Genomic DNA, 5310 nt, shown 5'->3' with positions numbered 1-5310 from the left:
CTCCTGGCGCACCCCGGTAATGCAAGAGTATCCTAAAAACTTAACAGAAACGTGAGCAAAACATAACATTTGCAATTTAGTACATTTTATCAATAAGGGAGCTACTTAACAGCACCAACACAAATAGCCAGATTACAAAATAACATAAAAATGTGATATAACATAACTGTTAGTCTATATTTTTTTCTGATGTAATAAGAGTATGCCTTTTGAATTGTTTAAATTAGGCTAATCATTGCTTTATATCTCAAATAATATACTATTTAGCTATTTAGTTACTTACTAGTTCATACACCTGGCTAATTGCACTTAACAGAAGAAAATAAATTAACACAAATAATAAAAAAGATGGATAAATAATTTGAAACATATTAAAGGTCCTATATTGAGCAAAATTGACTCTTGTGAGCTTTAAACCGTGTTAAATGAATGTTGTTACCTCCTCAAAAACATACTTTGACTTGTGTTTTGTTTCATTCACACGTCTGAGTAACCCTTTATTATTAGTCTGTCTACATTTCCAAAGCTCAAACTGCTCTGTTCCACCTTGTGATGTCATGAAGCTATATTTTTCATGTTAACGGCTACCTTTTACCTTTAGTTCACTGGAGAAAGGCAATCCCAGAACTGAAATTATTCAAATGATTCAACTGAAGGCATGTGGAGTTTAAAAACACAATGGAGCAGCTCAACCTAAATATGCAGAGTTTGTGTGTTGAAACCTCTGTGCTTGCATCAGCACACCTGAGACGCTCCGCACTCAGGAGAACAGCTTTATTATGGCTGGTGGAGGAGGAAATCAGTATCTTGATTCAGGATCAGTAGGCCTTTGATAAGAATATTGCAGCTATTACATTTATTACAGTTTGAATATCTTTTGGTGGCATCTGATGGTAGAAATGCAAAAACAACTAGATTATGCATGCAAACATATTTCTTATCTTCAGCTAGAACTAAAATGAAAAAAATAAATAAATACAAGTGGAATAACTGAAGGCAAGTTAAATAGTGTGAATAAATAAGGGTTTATTCAAATACGACATACAAGAGTAAACATTGCTTATGCTGTTGGCTGCGAATGTTCTTATCAGCTTGCTGAGGTCAAGTTTAGGCTGGGGCAGTTGACACGTGACTTAATATCGGACAGAAAGTCTTCATATTCAGACACACAGTTGTATTTCACTAGCAAGGACCACGTCACAACAATGGAATACGGTAAAGATATTTCTTGACGATGGCGAGATGTGATGGCTGGGAGGAGACTAGAGGCTAGAGACTAGAGAGAGAGAGGTACGGGGTGGGAGGGAGAGGGTCGAGAGAGCAGAGACAGACGGTGTTGTTGGGATAGGCCTGTATAAATAGGGCTTTTGGGTAACTGAAGGTGCGGTTGAGCTGAGCTTGGTTTGCTGGAGAGGAGCAGGGGGAGGTTGAGGCTTGGTCCTACTCCTGAATCTAAGAAGACAACAAACCAGAAGTCAATTAAATAGAATACATTTTGTTGTCCACCATGAATGCACTTACAAATGAGTTGTGCGTAAGGACAGTGCATTACAGTACTTACATTATGGTGTTTAAGGAAAATGTTCAGGTTTCCCAGAGCCTTGTGTTCACTGTGTTGTGTAGCATTACGGTGTTGGTAAAGGATGCCATGCGCCGCTCGGACAGGGCACAACCTGTGTGAACGCTGTTGCTCAGCAGAAGTGTGGGAAAGAGGCTGAAAAGTGTCCACATCCACTTAGATACAGGCGTCAGCCAGTTTTGCAATAAAGGCCGAAATGGGGTGCAGGGTCACTATGAGATCATCAGAGCTGAATCGCATACAGAGACAGAGGCACCGAGAAAGCCTGAATATCACTGACACGTTTGGCAGTGGCCTTCCATTTCTGTCCCTGGATATAAGATACGTGGATATAAGCCTCCTTCCTCCCCTCCTCCTCTTCACAGTACTATCTCACTGGAAGAAAAACACACAAATAAATGTACTTGAATAACTTATACTATAAATATAAAAAAACTTACCTGTTGTGAGTTAGTCACACGGCAGTCCCTCCTCAGGACACCAGCCTCCTTCCTGACCCAGCCTGGACCTTGTGTAAAAAACACAAATATTCACTATACTTGGAGGAGGGACAAATACAATCCATAGAACTCACAAGTGTACCTGTATTTTGTACGACAACATGGATATAAGCCTCCTTCCTCCACTCCTCCTCTCCACAGCCCCCACTGTAAAGTTCCATCTCACTGTAAGAAAAAAAGACAAGTAAAGGTACTGTACTTCAATAATTCAATACTATAAACAAAAAACTTACCTCTGCTATATATTCTTTGCTTTTGTTTCCTTCAGTGTTTTCCCTCCCTCCTCTCTTTCTGCAGGATCACACTTGCCTGATGTTGGAAGCTCAAAAGAAAAGAAATAAGTATTATTTTTCCGTAAAGTAATGTGGTAATAATGAATCAGTACTCACCATTTTGTCCAATATCTTTGTCATATAGTCCTGTATTTAAGTCCGAAACGACAGGAAAAATGTGTGCTGTCATTCAGTTGCCACACATGTTGTTTTGGCTCAGTGTTGCTTCGGAGACTGTTGCTCTAGAATACAGGGGACATCAGAGGTGTTTCCTGCAGGCTGGTGGACAGCACACAGGTCCTCATGCAGAATATAGAGCACATAGGCCATGGTGCTTTGTCTCTTGAGCTGGACACACGACCTGAGCCTGGACCTCAGGCAGACTCTGGGAACACAGAAAAAAAACAAAAACAAAACAGAAATATTTAATATACTTAGAGAGACAAATGCAATTCATTGTTGTCGACAATGTACCTGTATTTTGTATAACATGGATAGAAGCCTCCTCCTCTCCACAGCCTGCAGTCTAAAGTTCCATCTCACTGTAAGAAAAAAACGAGAAATAAGTGTACTGTACTTCAACAACTTCATACTGTAAATTTATATAAAAACTTACCTGTACTGTATATTCTTTTTTTGTCACTTTGAGGGGCTGTTACTCGGGGATACAGGGGACATCAGAGGTGTTTCCTGCAGGTTGGTGGACAGCACACGGGTCATCGTGGAGATGCATGGAGAGAACACAGGCCATGGTGCTTTGTCTCTTGAGCTGGACACGCGACAGTCCCACCTCAGGACCTCAGCAGCCCTCCAGACCCAGCCCGGACCTCGGGGAGAACTCTGGAACAAGAGGCTCTGTGCATATCTTGATTTCCCACTGAATCCTCAAATGTCCAAAAGAGCCAGACATACTGTATGATCTTGTGTTCTTTTCACATTGGCTTCTTTGCTTTGACATGTCTCCCATTTCTGTCCCTATGAAAACCAAACGCAAACGTACAATATAGTCGGAGGAGGGACAAATACAATTCATAGTCGTCTCCAGTGTACCTGTATTCTGTATGACAATATGGATTTAAGCCTCCTTCCTCCACTCCTCCTCTCCACAGTCTGCACTGTAAAGGCCCATCTCACTGGAAGAAAAACAGACAAATAAATATATTGTACTTCAATAATTTAATACTATCAGTATAAAAACTTACCTGTACTGTATATTGTTTTTATCACTCCAACATTTTCCTCATCCCTTTTCACGTTTTCCCACTGTTTGTTTTTCCTTTATCCATGGAGAAGGTGCAAGAGCCTAGCTAAGGAGCTTAAAATGAAATCTAAAAATGTTCACACTAAAACACACAGCAAACTATTTACAACATAAAAATTACACCACACAAACCTATTTAAAATGTTCACATTAAAACACAAAGCAAACTATTTACAACATAAAAATTACACCACACAAACCTATTTAAAAAGTGTTCACACCAAACTATTTACAGCATAATAATAATGTTTTTTTGTTTTGTTGTTTGCATTTGCTGGTTAACAAGTGATGCGTCACCCTTAACAGCAAGACTCCAGATCCTCTTCTGTGACTGAAACACAAACAGAAAGCGGATCAGTTCTTAAAATAAAAGGAGTACTTGTGTCTTTGGGGAGTGAATGGCCCCTGTGGCTCACTTGACCTTGTCCTGTCCTTCCAGTCCTTCTTGCGCTCCTGCAGGTAGTCCTCCATCTGCACCACCCAGTCCGGCCTAGGTCCAGGGAACAGGCGGGCAGCGTCCAGCTCCAGCAGCGGGAGAAGAGGGGCAGGGGCAGGAGAAGAGGAGGAAAGCCTCGGAACCTTCGCAGGGCGAGCGGGCTCGGCACAAGCGGGGCGCTTCCGCGACAGAGGAGCACAGTGAGGACGCCTGAAAGCAGAAAGCACAGCGTCAGGGCGAGGGATTATCTGAAGGCCCCTGACGGCAGCAGCGGGCACAGGGCGGTGGGCAGCAGCGGCAGGCGCAGGGCGGCGGGCAGCAGCAGCAGCGGCAGGCACAGGGTGGCGGTGGGCAGCAGCGGCAGGCACAGGGCGGCGGGCAGCAGCAGCGGCGGGCGCAGGGTGGTGGGCAGCAGCAGCGGCGGCGGGCGCAGGGCGGCGGGCAGCGGCGGCGGGCGCAGGGCGGCGGGCAGCGGCGGGTGCAGGGCGGCGGGCAGCAGCGGCGGTGGGCGTAGGACGCACGGCAGCAGCGGGAGCAGCAGGCACAGACCTAGGGGGTAACACAGGGTCACTAAAAACAAAGGAAGAAGGCAGGACAGAAAAGCTGAGCTGAGGAGTAGGAGGAGGCATTGTGGAGGTAGGGGTTTGTAATGTTTGTGTGTCTGTGTCTGTGTGTGTGTCTGTGTGTGTGAGGACTCAGAGCGAGAGCCGGGGTCCTGTGCAGGACGTCTGGACGCCTGATGGATCACCGGGCCAAGGACCACACGGATCTGTGGAGAGGAACAGAATGTGTCAAACACCAGTGCTACCAGAGCTCACATCTTAAAACCAGAGTTGAGAACATAAAGAGTTCAATTAACACTCGACATGGGGCCATATTCAAATTTGGTGTTGCAATTATTATGGCGAAAATAACTGTGATTAATGATTACATCATGATAATTATTCAAGCTGCTGACAGTTAAAACTACTTATATTTACATATTTAAACAACTGTACTTCGTTACAAATAAAAAATATTAAAAGTATTAGTAATAAAGTATTAAAAGTAGTAGACTATATTATGATTAAACTTAGGTAAATATGACTTTAAGCTCTTTTTTGTTTGTTGTATAGACAACTTCTAAGACCCCAACTGATTGGAGATCACTTAAACCAATCTATGAACATACCCATTCATTTGGGGACTATATATTAAGAAATGGTGCATCTTTAATTTAGCTCAACATATGCTTTCATTTGACATGTGAAACTTGTCATGTA

General features: G+C 43.2%; 1 long non-coding RNA gene across 2 annotated transcripts; it reads right to left on the bottom strand.

Moving 5' to 3' along the window:
- Nucleotides 1–1064: 1064 nt before the first annotated feature.
- Nucleotides 1065–4318, bottom strand: LOC129409362 (uncharacterized). Of its 2 annotated transcripts, XR_008632370.1 has the most exons (11): nucleotides 3554–4318; nucleotides 3402–3484; nucleotides 3264–3326; nucleotides 2968–3191; nucleotides 2826–2893; nucleotides 2469–2736; nucleotides 2313–2401; nucleotides 2162–2244; nucleotides 2020–2087; nucleotides 1562–1954; nucleotides 1065–1452 (listed from the first exon to the last, which is right to left on the bottom strand). It is a non-coding gene; the product is annotated as an uncharacterized LOC129409362 (long non-coding RNA). The 2 variants fall into 2 exon arrangements; XR_008632369.1 differs by having other exon boundaries at nucleotides 2020–2244.
- Nucleotides 4319–5310: the final 992 nt, after the last annotated feature.

The sequence above is a fragment of the Boleophthalmus pectinirostris genome, unplaced genomic scaffold (assembly GCF_026225935.1).
Source record: "Boleophthalmus pectinirostris isolate CB_2022bp ecotype Guang Dong unplaced genomic scaffold, ASM2622593v1 HiC_scaffold_2, whole genome shotgun sequence".
NCBI classification, from domain to species: domain Eukaryota; kingdom Metazoa; phylum Chordata; class Actinopteri; order Gobiiformes; family Gobiidae; genus Boleophthalmus; species Boleophthalmus pectinirostris.
The sequence above is the reverse complement of the archived record's forward strand: the minus strand, read 5'-3'. Positions and strand labels throughout refer to the sequence as shown.